General features: G+C 40.6%; 1 protein-coding gene and 1 non-coding gene across 11 annotated transcripts in view; one reads left to right on the top strand and one right to left on the bottom strand.

The window, feature by feature from the left end:
• PALM2AKAP2 (PALM2 and AKAP2 fusion) overlaps positions 1-15,162 on the bottom strand; it is a 515,120-nt gene that overhangs the window by 83,252 nt on the left and 416,706 nt on the right. The window lies entirely within an intron of this gene.
• Positions 11,661-11,763, top strand: LOC112584061. The gene has a single exon (XR_003108417.2). It is a non-coding gene; the product is annotated as a U6 spliceosomal RNA (small nuclear RNA).

Below are 15,162 nucleotides of genomic sequence, written 5' to 3'. Positions count from 1 at the left end.
GTCCACAGCCCCTCAACCTCCTGTTCCTCTCTTGCCTGGTTGATGGCTAGACTTCACTTTGCAGGATTCCTGGTTTTCTGTACACTGCCCACTTTTTTAATTTGCTCCCTTGTTTTACTGGAGCATATCCTCCTGTACCTTTCTCCATACTCACTATAATTTTAGACACTATTTTCTTACAGTTATATAAGCACATGATTTAAAGTGCCTAATAGTTCTATGGATTTTACTCAATGCCTTAACTCCATCCCTCCACTTCCCTCTAATTCTTCCTCCCAAGAAGTAAACGTTTTAACTTCTTTTAGATAATTTTCGGTAACAATTTTAGATTGCTTCTTTGCAGTTTCTCAGTTGCTGGCACTGTTTATTGACTTCCCGATACGGAAAATAAGGATCTATGTCCCCACCACACAAGTGTGCCTTTCCCATGTCCCTGCTTTCCCAGTATGTGCTCAGTTGATCAGTCACGTATGACTCTTTGTGACCTCATGGACCGCAGCCTGCCAGGCTCCTCTGTCTATGGGATTTTACAGGTGGGAATACGGGAGTGGGTTGCTATTCCCTTCTCCAGGGGATCTTCCCGAGACCCAGGGGTCAAACCCATGTCTCCTGTGTCTCCTGCATTGGCAGGTGGATTCTTGACCATCTAAGCCATCAGGGAACCCCATCCTTTTCCAGCATATTTACACTGAAAATTTTAAAGATCAATATTATTATGGTTACATAACACTACTTTCAGGTGAGCCATGTGGTAAAGTATGATCACTTTTCTGAATATCTTACTGTTTTCTCTAAAATTGATAATAATCCTTTGCCCCCTTTACTTAGTATTTTATATATTTCTCAGTAGTTCAAGCCCCAGATTTTAACCATATCTTTATCAGATATTCTATTAATTCCACCTTGGGAAAGAAATCACTTCCTGAGTCTGCTGACACATTTTGGGAGCAGAGCTGCGAGTTCCCACAGACAGCTTCTAGAAACTTCCTTTGCCTCTTTCATGCCGGATCGCCTATTTCCTGCTTCACTTGTAGTTTTCTCTCCTGGTTTACTCTTTTATTTCAGTGAACCACCTCCCTCCAGCTGGTTCCTGAAAAACTTGTATGTCTGACAATGTCATTATTCTGCCCTCACACTTGCTTCCGAGTTTGGCTGGATAGAAAGTTCTAGCTTTTATTTTCCTCCAGACTATTGAAGACAGTGCTCCATAGCCTTCTAACTGCCAGCACTGCTGTTGAGATGTGAAGACCCATCCCTGATCTTTGCATGTGATCAACTTTTTTTTTTTTAACCCCTGGAAGACTATAGGATCTTCTCTTTGCCACCAATGAATTCTTAAATAAAACTCTGGAGGACAGAAAGCAGACACATAAGTAATAAAAAAACAAAAACACAAAACTTTGCAGACCTGACAGGATCCTAAGCTGTCACTGGGGAAGGCTGAGAGCCAAACAAGTCATATGAAAGACTGCAACAGATTCAGGAATGTTTAGACCATCTCACAACAGACCAGTCCTCCTATTTTAACTATACATCTCCTTCACCTTGGTGCCCAAAACTGTATTCCTATCATCTCCTTCCCTATTGTCCTCACGCTTGTAGATTTATGCCTTCACAAAAATTGCCTTAAGTGAAAGAAGCCAGCCACAAAAGGACAAATACTAGTGATTCCAGTTACACGAGGGACGCGGAGGAGTCAAACTCATAGGAGACAGAAAGGAGTGGATGGTTGCCAGGGGCTGGAGGGAGAGAGGGATGGGGAATCTGAATATAATGGATACAGAGCTTCAGTTTGAAAAGATGAGAAAGTTCTAGAAAAGGATAGTAGTGATGCTTGTATAACAATGAGAATGTATTTACTACTAAACTGTATACTTCAAAATGGTTAAAATAGGAAATTTGATGTTACACATGTTTTACCACAATAAAGTAAAAATATAATAATACCTCCCTCTGAAAGGTTTTGTTTGGTTGGGAGCAAAGGGAGATGAATGAGTTCAATCCTCTCTTGTTATGCAGAAGTCTTTTGCGATAAGATTTTTTTTTTTAACAATTCCATTCTTTAGAGCAGATCAGTAGTTTCAAACCTTAGGATAATAAGAATTATTGTAAGGGCTACAGACACCAAACCTTGTGTTTCTTCTATAGATTGTACTTCACGGGTGATTCCAGGGGTGATCTTTATTTACCACACAATGCTTCTCCCTTTAGAGTCTGACCCTCCCATTTTAAGATATTACCTTCAGCCATATTAACAAAAGTGTAAAACTAAGAGCCAGAGAAGTGATGTTCTAGAGTAGGACCAGGTTCCTTTCTTGATTCCATACATTAAGATTAAGGTTGGTGGCAAAGGGCTTTAGCTACCAAATGAAATACCGATGGAAGAAGGGGGCCATGGTGGAGAAGGCTGGGTGGGCTAGAGGTAGTGCGAGCATGAAAACGTTCCTTCAGATCTCTAATATCCTAACTGCACAGACTCGGTGAGACTCCCAGCACTGATGAAGCACAAGAAGAGACGCCAACATGAGGTTCCAGTTCATACAAGGGAGGATTTTCTGTCACCTGGGCACTGTCCAAATAAAGCCTGGATGACCACTGGAAAGTCAGGCTCTAGTTGTTGGCAGAAAGACTGCTTGGGAAGGGGATGCTGGGACTGGACTAGCTGACCTTTAAGAGCCCTTTCAGTCCTGGGATTGTCTGTGAAAAGGTTCATGTCCACAGACCATAAGCCCAAACTGTAAACAGATGCTGTGCCCCGCCAAGCCAGGTAGTAAATGCGGTGTGCTCTATTTTAAGAATATAATCCACTAAGAAAAACAGGTTCCTAAGAAAAGGAATATATGATTACAGGCAACATACAAGCCGCAATTCTAGTCCACCCTTGCCTTTCCAAAATTTCTCTTTTTAACAATGTGAACCTCCAAATGCAAATGACAGTAATTCTTGATGAAATGCTCTCATGCAAGTAATCAATGTTTCCCCTGAGAAGAATATCACTGGCTCCATTACTTTCCATCAAGGGGAAAACCTTCAACCTAAGCTAGTATGGCTGATTTTCCAAAACAGGTATCTTCTAGAAGGCTTTGGAAAAGTAAGTAAATACAGTGTCGCAAGAATCACCTTTTCTTGTTTACTAAAAGGTACACAGTCTTTCTGTAACACTCCCAAAGCACTTTCTGCATGTTACCAGGTTGAAGCAGTATTTCTTTCTACTTACTGGATTCACTTTATTTTTCAGTTATTTTTTAAATTTTAGTCCCTTTTAAAAACTGAAGTATAATTGAGTTACAGTGTTGTATATGAAGAACACCCTGGCAGGTCAGTGGTTAGGTCTCTGCACTTTTACTGCAAAGTTATGTTAATTTCAGGTGTACAGCACAGTGATTCAGGTATATAAATAAATATAAAAGCTTTCAGATTCTTTTCCATTATAAGTTGTAGAATATTGAGTATAATTCCTTGTGCTATACAGCAGGTTGCATTCACTTCTTTTTTCAATGTACCTTCCATTTCATCTCTGGAAAGATGCAAAATAACACAACCACAGACTCTTAAACGTTCTGTTTACTGGTTTCCTGAGCTCAAAATACTTTCAATATTCAGCCTGTGCGAGTCTTTCTAAGTTACCAGCAAGCACAGCTTTTGCACACAGAGGGATCAGAAAAATGACTGGGGAAGACAGTGCTCTAAATACATGCTTCCCACATCCAATCATAACCACTACGTGTGCGAAGTAGACAGGCTATGCTGTACTCCATCGTTTATTCTAGCTGACATCACATCTCTATGATTTTGATTACCTAAAACTGTCAATCTTCTTGGCAACTTCTATAGAATCTTTTCTTAATGGTATAAAATGTAAAAATGAAAAACTGATGGATTATATGACTTTCCCACCCTCCAATTGTTTTTTTCTTTTCTAAAAACAGAAGCCACTGAAGACCTTGCCTGCCAGTATGCCAGTGACTACCACTGGTCTCCCTTCTGGGACGCAGCAGGTTAACACTAGTGATGAATTCCGTGTTTCTATCCCCAGGGCAGCCTAGCACAGTGCCTCGCATATGGTAGCTGTCAGAATGTTAGGTTCATGAAACTGAATGATGAAGAGAGGGAGACGAAAAGTATTTTTTGAGACAGGGAACCTCAAGCTCCCAATCCAAGTGGCCATCTATCTCTCCCCGTAGGCAACAAGAACAGAGAGACACGCACAGAGCGGTGCTGTGCTTCCCCCTAAAACGGAGCAGGACGATGCTGTCCATCCAACGGCCGGATCACAATGATTCTATCCACGTCTTTTCCATACAATTCCTCGTGGGAAAACCAAAAGTGATAATTAACCTAACATCTCAGTGTGAAGATTAAAATAAGCTACATAGAGGCATTTCCTGGCAGTCTAGTGGTTAAGACTTTAAGCTTCCACTGCAGGGGGCACAGGTTTAAGCCCCAATCAGGGAACTAAGACCCCACAAGTCGCATGGCCAAAAATAAAATTTTTAAAAGCTACATGTTTTCACTCCCTGCTGTACAACAGGAAGGTATTATTCGCTGCCTTTCAGATGAAATGCTGACTGCAGCCAGGAGATTCTGTGAGACTTCCATCAAATTCTACAAATGGGAAATAATAAATCTTGGCAGGCTGATACAGAATAATCATTGAAGGCAACAAAGCACTGATTTTAAAAGCAAACCTCTTTATTCAGCCATGGTTGGACTGCCCAGGGAAATATTTCAAATTAAGTACGCAAATTTCCTTAAACAAGTTGTCATATGGGGTTGCTTTCATGGATCAAATACAAATAAACGCACTGGCCTGAGGGTCAAGAGGCTGCCACTACCATTTTCCACACCACAAGAAATATTCTTGGAGCAAACCCCATGTGTGTCCACAAGCTGGTTCTTATCTCTGTCACAGAGTAGTTGTTTACTTTTGAAAGAACAAATGTGTCTTCAGCCCTTACTTTTTAAATTACTTGAGTCAACAATAGTTTAAGAGTGCAAATGAGATAGCCTTCTAATTAAAACAAAAGCAGTCTAAATCCCCAAGGAAAGTTTTTATTAAAAATCACTGTCACTGCAAGAGAATGAAAATCAAACAGCCAACTGATACCTAATACTATGAATATCTAAAAAAAAGTTTGCATAAATTTGCAAATAAGAATTCTTTTCCCAATCTGCTTTTTATGTCATTTCAGAATGGCATGCTGCAAAAACAAAACTAAAAATTCACAGATGCTAAATATACCATCATCTTTTTAAAAAATATAGGCATATACAACTTTAGAAAAATTCTCCATAGGAAAATATGGACCGATAGAAGAAATTCTCATTGTATTTGCCAAGCAGTGGTGGCCCTAGTGGTAAAGATCTCACCTGCCAATGAAGGAGACATAAGAGACTCAGGTTCCATCCCTGGCCCCTGGAGGAGGGCATGGCAACCCACTCCAGGATTCTTCCTTGGAGAATCCCATGGACAAAGGAGCCTGGTGGGCTGTAGTCTATGGGGTCTCAAAGAGTCAGACAAAACTGAAGCAACTTAGCACGTTTGCGCTCATGCACTCATGTACCTACTAAGTGCCAGGCCTAAGCCACTGGTGCCTTTCTCAAGATGTCTGAGGATTCAAAAAAGATTCATACGTGGCCAACATAATGAAATCCCCTTCCCCCACCATCATCTCCAGAAGTATACTGACTGTCTAAATCAGGGGTTGATTAAGAAAATACAGCCCGTGCAGGAACCAAATCTGGCTGCCATGGGTTCTTGTAAATGCCATGTTACTGGAACAAAGCCACACCCTTTTATTTACATATTGGCTGTGGCAGTTTTCAAGTTCTAAAGGCAGAGTAGAGGTCTGTAATTGCAACATGGACTGCATGGCCAGCAAAGCCTAAAATATTTACTGCCTGCTCTTTACAGAAACGTTTGCTGGTGCCTGGTCTATATCAAGACGTATCCTGGGTTGATTCAACGTTTGCCCAAACACGTTTGGACTTCCGGGTATAGTTATGAAACAGGCGGATCTCAGGAACAAGAGCCTTGACCTGTGAGTCAGAGAACAGAGATGTCCTCCCAGCCTCACACACACAGCCTTGGCAGCTCACAGCTCAGTTTCTGAGCCTGGGATTTCCCATCTATCTAAGGGAAGAACTAATACCTGCCTTACCCACCTCACAAGATGGAAAAGTGATTTTGCCACTGCATAGCACAGCCACAAGGTGAATGTAAGGTCACAATAAACATAAAAGTGAACACTGAATGAGCCCCACTAGGAGCTTTCTATGTGTTATTTCATCTAGTCCTCACAACTACTGTATTAGATGGGTACCACTATGATCCCCCTTTTACAGACAAAGGAATCAAGGCTCAGAGAGGTTAAGGGATTGCCCATTGTCACACAGTAAGTGGTAAGCTAAGACTTATAAGTAAATGGTAAGTAAATGGTAAGTCAAGAGTCAGACTCCAGAGTTTATGTTGTTAATTACTAAGAGCACTGTTTCTCAAAACTCTGACTGAGAGCTTGCCACCAAATGTATCCACTTCATAGAACAAAGGTCTACTAGCATCATTTCTGACACAAGTGCCATCATACCCTCTGTATGACTGCCTTGAAAGTGCAAGTGCAAGTCGCTCAGTCGTGTCCGACTCGTTGCGACCCCATGCACCAGTTCATGGAATTCTCCAGGCCAGAATACTGGAGTGGGTAGCCTTTCCCTTCTCCAGGGGATCTTCCCAACCCAGGGATCAGACCCAGATCGCCCACATTGCAGGTGGATTCTTCACCTTACTCATGTGCTAAATGTTAAGAAATGCCCATACAATAAACATTCAAGCTTTATCTATACAGGCAGTGAAAGGGAGACCCAACAAAGATACAAGTATCTTACCTCAATAGAAGCCAGGATCAGTTTCAAATGAACAAGCAACCCAGAACAACTGGCTTGCCTGCACACTCAGAAGCAGCTTTGGTGACCCTGCTTTCTCTATACTTCTAAACATGTGCGCATAATTTAGGACCTTGCATTTTTATGTAACACAGCCCATCTAACAGAAATGTAAGAGAAAACTTGAAAAACATTAACAACATAAAATATATTCCATAGGTACTGATGTGGTTTCTTTATTGCCCTTTTCGCCCTTTTCACTCTTCTGAAAAGCAATTTGGAAACACGTTTTCATACCCAAGCCTATTTACCCAGCATTTTCTCCTCTTTTTTTAAAAAAGAAACCAAGCAGTTTTTTTTTTTCCTTATTAGAGGGTAATTTACCCAGCATTTTCATTTCCAGGATTTCATTAAACAAAAATAATGAGGACTGCTTACAAAAGCTTTAAGTATAAGGCTGTTCACTGCAATATTATTTATAAAGGCAAACATCTGGAAGCCACCAAACCACCCAACATAAACCATTATCTAAATAACTTTCAACAGAATGTTTTGTAGCTACTGTGACCATGTGTAGGGGACACTGCCTATACTCTTCACAAATGTCAATGTCAAGAGAAGGGCTGAAAAACTTTTCTTGATGAAAAGAGGCTAAGGCGACATGACATCTAAATGACCCTGAATTGGATCCTGGTTTTGAGATTAAAAAAATATTGCTATAAAGGGCATTTTGGAGAAAAATTGACAATATATAAAAATGGAGTTTATATATTAGTACTGTATCAGTATCAAATTTCCTGAATTTTCATACTTTATTTTGATTATATAAAATAACATGAGGTCTTCAACTTATTTTTAAATGGTTCAGAAAAAGGAGTATTAAAATTAATATCTAAATATGTTGTGTCTAACTCCTTGCGACCCCATGGACTATAACCACCAGGCTCATCTGTCCATGAAATTCTTTAGGCAAGAATACTGGAGTGGATTGCCATTTCCTTCTCCAAGGGATCTTCCCGACCCAGGGATCGAACCTGGATCTCCCCCATAGAGGGGCAGATTCTTTACCATCTGAGCCACAAACTCCCAAATATGTATAATAATACATTATATATGTAAATTCACATATACATGAACATGAAGACAAAGTAACTATGAAAAAGTTGGCTTAAAGCTCAACATTCAGAAAATGAAGATCATGGCATCTGGTCCCATTACTTCATGGGAAATACATGGGGAAATACTCAGACTTTATTTTTGGGGGGCTCCAAAATCACAGCAGATGGTGACTGCAGCCATGAAATTAAAAAATGCTTACTCCTTGGAAGGAAAGTTATGACCAACATAGATAGCATATTCTAAAGCAGAGACATTACTTTGCCAACAAAGGTCAGTCCAGTCAAGGCTATGGTTTTTCCAGTGGTCATGTATGGATGTGAGAGTTGGACTGTGAAGAAAGCTGAGTGCCAAAGAATTGATGCTTTTAAACTGTGGTGTTGGAGAAGACTCTTGAGAGTCCCTTGGACTGCAAGGAGATCCAACCAGTCCATTCTAAAGGAGATCAGTCCTGGGTGTTCATTGGAAGGACTGATACTAAAGCTGAAACTCCAATACTTTGGCCACCTCATACAAAGAGTTGACTCATTGGAAAAGACCCTGATGCTGGGAGGGATTGGGGGCAGGAGGAGAAGGGGACGACAGAGGATGAGATGGCTGGATGGCATCACTGACTCGATGGACGTGAGTCTCAGTGAATTCCGGGAGTTGGTGATGGACAGGGAGGCCTGGCATGCTGCGATTCATGGGGTTGCGAGGAGTCGGACACAACTGAGCAACTGAACTGAACTGAACTATGAGAAATGTTAACAACTGGTGAGAGAAACATGAAAACTCTTTATATTAGTCTTGCAGCTCTTTTCTAAGCTGAAAGTTATTTTAAAATGATAAACTTAAAAAATGTATCACAAACCTCTGAAGTTTGACAGGAAACAACAAAATTCTGTAAAGCAATTATCCTTCAATTAAAAAATAAATAAATTTTTAAATGAAATTTTGTTAATGAGAAATTGCTTAGGCTAAAATGAATAAAAACATTAGGATATAAAACTAGTGTTTTATATTTTTGAATTTAATATTTTTTGGTATTAAATTTTTTGGTATTTAATATTTTTGAATTGTAGTAAAAACTATATACTCAGGAAGACATCTCAAGAATGGGTACAGTTTAAAAATATATATATTAGAAATAAATAAGCCTAAATATTACCAGTGGCCTGTGGTTTCTAAGTGGTGATATTCTATTTGGACTTTATTTTCTTCTTATTGTTTTATACTTCTTGTGTATCTACAGTTTTTGTAGTAGTATTTTGATAATCAGGAGAACAAGTATTATAGATAAATTATAAGCTTATATGAATTACACACACATCTAATTTAGTCTTCGAACACTTCTACGTACAGGCTTAATACTTCATGTCAGAGGAATCTGAAGATAAGACCTCTAAGCCTTAAACAGATTAAATACTGTTTACAGCAGCAATTTCACACTAGTAAATTTCACAACATATTTGAAATTACTTTCCACTCAAATCTCAGAAAAGCGGGGGCAGACTACAGGATCGTGCATGCAAACACTGGCACTCCCAGCCTCAGCCAGAACTTTCTCAAGCTTGTGAAACTGACGGCAGAAATCACTGTCCCCTTCTAGTTCATCTCCTACAATAATGTCTGTTACCTTAAGACATTATTAGAATGCATGTGTATGTAATTTTTTTCTAAACCATTGGAGCCAATTGTAAACCTAAGGCTCATTATTCCTAATACTTCAGTGTACATTTCCTAAAAATAAGGACTTTGTCTTTTTTTAACCTACCTAGCCACAGTACAGCTTCCAGATCATGGAATTAACACTGACAGAATCCTACCATCTAAACTTTAACAGTTATCTCAATGATATTGTTATCAACAAAATGGTTCAATCTAGGGTCCCATGTGGCATTAATTCTCATGTTTCTTTAGTCTCCTTCAATTCGGGGCACTTTCTTGGTTTTTTCATAATCTTGATGCTTAAAAAAAAATTACAAGCCAGTCATCTTGTTGAATGCTCTTCAGTTTGGCACTATCTGATATTTTCTCATGGTTAGAGCCAAATCACTGGTTTTTGTAGGAAGAGCACAGAAGTGATGCTGTGTTTTTCTCTTGCTCATTTCATTGGATGGTGATCAATGTCAGTTTGTCTAATTACTGATGGTGTTAAATTTAATTTGTGACTATGGTGCTGTCTGCCAGGTTCCTCCACTTTGTATTTACTCTGTTCCCTCTGTAATTAATATGTACTTTGTGGAGAGATACATGAAGTTATATAAACATCCTGATGGAACAATAGGACAGTTAAAAGTTTATGCAATCAACGTACCCTTCAGAAAAAACTAGATACATCTGTATAATATATTTGCTAGTTATATTTAAGAAATATAGTACCCCCCCAAATTGTTTTTAGAACCTACACAGAGAAAAGACTTTTAAGGGAAATTTTTTATATAGAAGTGATGATGTCTGGTTGTGAACCCAAGTCCCTGGAGAAACTGTGAAAACTTAATATTATTTGCCCTTTAGTTCTACCCTTGGAGCTGGCATCTAAAATACATTCTTTTTGAAAGAAACAATTTTATTGAAATATAGTTGATTTACAATGCTGTGTTAATTTCTGATGCTGCTGCACAGCAAAGTGACTCATTTAGACACATTCTTTTTCATATTCTTTTCCATTATAGTTTATCACAGAATATTGAACATAATTCCCTGGGCTATACATTAGGACCTTGTTTATCCTTCCTATATATAATAGTTTGCATCCGCTAATCCCCGACAGAGGATGAGATGGTTGGATGGCATCACCAACTCAATGGACATGAGTTGGTGATGGACAGGGAGGCCTGGCGCGCTGCGGTTCATAGGGTCGCAAAGAGTCAGGCACGACTGAGTGACTGAACAGAACTGAACTGAATCCCAAACTCCCGATCATTCCCTCCTCCATTTCCATCCCCAGTGGCAAGCACAAATCTGTTCTCTACATCAGGGAGTCTATTTTTGTTTCATAGATAGGTTCAGTTTGTGTTGTAGTTTAGATTCCACATATAAGTGATATCATATGGTATTTGTTTTTCGCCTCTGACTTACTTCATTTAGTATGATAATCTCTAGGTCCATCCATGCAGCATGCAAAAAGCATTACCTCATTCTTTTTAATGTGTTAGTAGCTCAGTCGTGTGCAGCTTTTTGTGACCCCATGGACTACAGCCTGCCAGGCTCCTCTGTCCATGGAATTCTCCATGCAGAAATATTGGAGTAGTTAGCCATTCCCTTCTCCAGGAGATCTTCCCAACCCAGGGATCAAACCTGGGTCTCCTGCATTGCAGACAGATTCTTTACCATCTGAGCCACCAGGGAAGCCCTCTTTTTAATGACTGAGAAATATTCCACTCCAGTTAGAACCAGACATGGAACAACGGACTGGTTCCATGTTGGGAAAGGAGCACATCAAGGCTGTATATTGTCACCTTGCTTATTTAACTTATATGCAGAGTACATCATGCAAAATGTCAGACTGAATGAAGCACAAGCTGGAATCAAGATTGCTGGGAGAAATATCAATAACCTTAGATATGAAGATGATATCACTCTTATAGCTGAAAGTGAAGAGGAACTAGAGTCTCTTGATGAAAGTGAAAGAGGAGAGTGAAAAAGCTGGCTTAAAACTCAATATTCAAAAAATGAAGACCGTGCTCACTTTGGCAACACATATACTAAATTGGAATACAGAGAAGATTAGTATGGCCCCTGCACAAAGATGACACGCAAGTTTGTGAAGCATTCCACATTTTTAGGTTTGACAGAAAACACAAAATTCTGTAAAGCCATTATCTTTCAATTAAAAAATACATAAGTTTAAAAAAAAAAGATCATGGGATCCGGCCCCATCACTTCATGGCAAATAGATGGGGAAATAATGAAAACAGTGACAGACTTTATTTTCTTGGGCTCCAAAATGACTGCAGATGGTGACTGCAGCCATGAAATTAACAGATGCTTGCTCCTTGGAAGAAAAGCTGTGACCAACCTAGACAGCATATTAAAAAGCAGAGACATTACTTTACGGACAAAGGTCCATATAGTCAAAGCAATGGCTTTTCCAGTTGTCATGTATGGATGTGAGAGTTGGACCATAAAGAAAGCTGAGCGCTAAAGAACTGATGCTTTTGAACTGTGATGTTAGAGAAGACTCTTGAGAGTCCCTTGGACTGCAAGGAGATACAACCAGTCCATCCTAAAGGAAATCAGTCCTGAGTATTCATTGGAAGGACTGATGCTGAAGCTCCAATACTTTGGCCACCTGATGTGAAGAACTGAGTCACTGGAAAAGACCCTGATGCTGGGAAAGATTGAAGGTGGGAGGAAAAGGGTACAACAAAGGATGAGATGGTTGGATGACATCACTCACTGGATGGACTGGACATGAGTTTGAGCAAGCTCTGGGAGTTGGTGATAGACAGGGAGGCCTGGCATGCTGCAGTCCATGGGGTCGCAAAGAGTCAGACACGACTGAGCAATTGATCACGACTGAGTGATTGAACTCACTGAATTGAATATTCCATTATATATATGTACCACATCTTCTTTATTAAAATACATTCTAGACTCATGTGCAGAGAAGGCAATGGCACCCCACTCCAGTACTCTTGCCTGGAAAATCCCATGGATGGAGGAGCCTGGTAGGCTGCAGTCCATGGGGTCACGAAGAGTCAGACCCAACTCAGCGACTTCACTTTCACTTTTCACTTTCATGCATTGGAGAAGGAAATGGCAACCCACTCCAGTGTTCTTGCCTAGAGAATCCCGGGGACGGGGGAGCCTGGTGGGCTGCCGTCTATGGGGTCGCACAGAGTCGGACACGACTGAAGTGACTTAGCAGTAGCAGACTCATGTGAACTTCCTTGTTTGTTCTTTCAACAAAAGTCTTTTAACTGAGATAAAGCAGGCTAGGCTAACCATGACCCAAGTCTGTGGATCACAAATAGGTCTTTGTAGAACACACTATAAATGTGTCAGCCATGGCAACGCTTAGGCCAGGTCACAAGACTTGTTTCAAATGTTTCTGCTGAGAGAGGCTTCAGGAACTCCCATGGGAGATCAACCCTTAGTCTTTTTACTTAAGCATTTTTCCCCCCAAAGCTTTGTGTTTATCTGAAAACATAAGACCAGCGATGACACATTCTTGCTCAGAACAGGGAATCTGTCATTAAGATGGACTTGCAGATAGAGATAGAAGTTTCAGGGTTTTACACAAAGGCTCATTCTATGCTTGAAAATGTATGATGAGGATATTCTGAGAGCAATGCAGAATCAATTGTAATTTTCCTTTCTTGTACCTGGCAAGCACAGTGGCAGAAATCTTTCCTAAGGCAATACTTAACAGTTTGAGTTGGTTGCTGTGTGGATTCTTGGACCTAAGGATAAACAGGGATGTATTTCTACTCTTCCTGATTGTCTCAGATTTCCATTTTCTAATGAAATGCTCCTAGAGTCTCACATTGAAGTCTACATGCTAAGTGAAGCAAGGAATGAAAGAGGAAAGCCAGCTGGCTGAGCCCAAGAAAGAGGGTCATTTGTGGTAACGACCAAGGTGGAGTTGGGGCCAAACTCTAGAGGGGAAATGAATTAAGTAGCCTATGAGGTGACAGCAAGATTTAAGGAAGAGTCATTGAATCAAAGTGTAGGTCTAAGAGCTGGCTGCTGTCTGAGGTGGGATATCTGGGCAGGCATCAACATGGAAGATTATGCCTCCTGGTGGTCCATATACCTCTAGAGCATTTACGCTATATAAACACTGCTTCCCCAAATAAGACATGGCTTCTGCACATAAGGAGGACTGTTTCCTAATTCTGTCAACCAATGTCCTCCCCATCCTCATCCCCTTCCCTTCCTTCAAACCCTTAGTGCCATTCTCAGACCACGGAGGACCCAGGCCAGGTCATGTCTCTCAGGTCCCCCTTCAGTTTTTTTTTCCCTTTTTCACAAATGACACCATAGGCAAATTCTGTCACCGGCATGATTCTAGAACAGTCCAAACTTAGCAGAAGACAGTTTTGGGAGACCGCTGATCAATCAGGGACTGTCCCATTCTGCTTGGTGACCTGCCAGGCAAGATGTGGAGCTGGTCCAGAGTGAGTTCATCACTCCAAACCATCCCAGCATGGCTACAGGGTGTATGGAGAGGCTCCTTTTGCCCTCGTGGTCTAAGCTCAGCTCTCCTCCGTCCTTCACACACAGGCAGAAAGCGCAGGGCTACCATGAGCCCTGATTCAGTGTTAGCAGTCTGGTCCTGGACATCCCAGCCTGTTTCTCTTATGTGCCACCTTGGCTGATGGGCATTGGTTACTATTTATGAGAAGCAAGAATTCACTGGGTAAATTCCCAGAGCATAAGCTAAGGGCATATCTTGAAAGGCTGCCATGGAATCCTGCCCTCACTCACAGCAGAGAAAAAGACAAAAGGAGGAAGAGTGGGAAGGGAGCCAAGGAGGGGTCACGTGAAAGGCCAGGGGAGAACAAATGTGTTCTTCTTTGTTGCCCCCTCCACCACTGCCCTCAGAAGTCCTCACCGGCCTTGGACCACCTGCAAGCACCCCCAAATCCATTCTCTAGTGGCCACCTGGGAAATGTAACTAAATGATGAAACTTTTAAAAAAAGTTTGAATGTTACTACCTTAGATCTGGTTTCTTAATAGCGCATCTAAGGAGGACTATTTCCTAATTCTCTCTCAACCCATGTTGCTCTCAACCAACCTGATCCTTTCATATTTCAGTATTACCGACTGCCACTGCTGCACTGGACGTGGTGGAATTTATTCTTCCAATTTTCCCATTTCTTCTATTTTCTGTTTTTACCTAGATTATAAGACTACTAAGTTGCCTAATAATAAAACTGTGTAAACAAGTAAAACAGATGACATATGTCTGCAGTTTTAATGAAACAAGATAAATCTTGAAAATGTGTGCAGAGTGACATGTATCACCCAGGCATCCGAAGTTGTTGACTGAGTTAAATTTTACACAAATGTCAGCTTCCTTTTTCTTAATCATTCAAAAGACAACAAACAAAAAGGCATAGCCTGTCACTTTAGGGAGTAGACAATTGGGTTGAAGTCTATGGAAAATGATGAAGATAAAGATTTTCTCATTTTTCTTTTCTATTTCTCCACACATCCCGCCCCCAACCTATGTC

This window comes from Bubalus bubalis, chromosome 3 (genome assembly GCF_019923935.1).
Source record: "Bubalus bubalis isolate 160015118507 breed Murrah chromosome 3, NDDB_SH_1, whole genome shotgun sequence".
Taxonomy (NCBI): domain Eukaryota; kingdom Metazoa; phylum Chordata; class Mammalia; order Artiodactyla; family Bovidae; genus Bubalus; species Bubalus bubalis.
The sequence above is the reverse complement of the archived record's forward strand: the minus strand, read 5'-3'. Positions and strand labels throughout refer to the sequence as shown.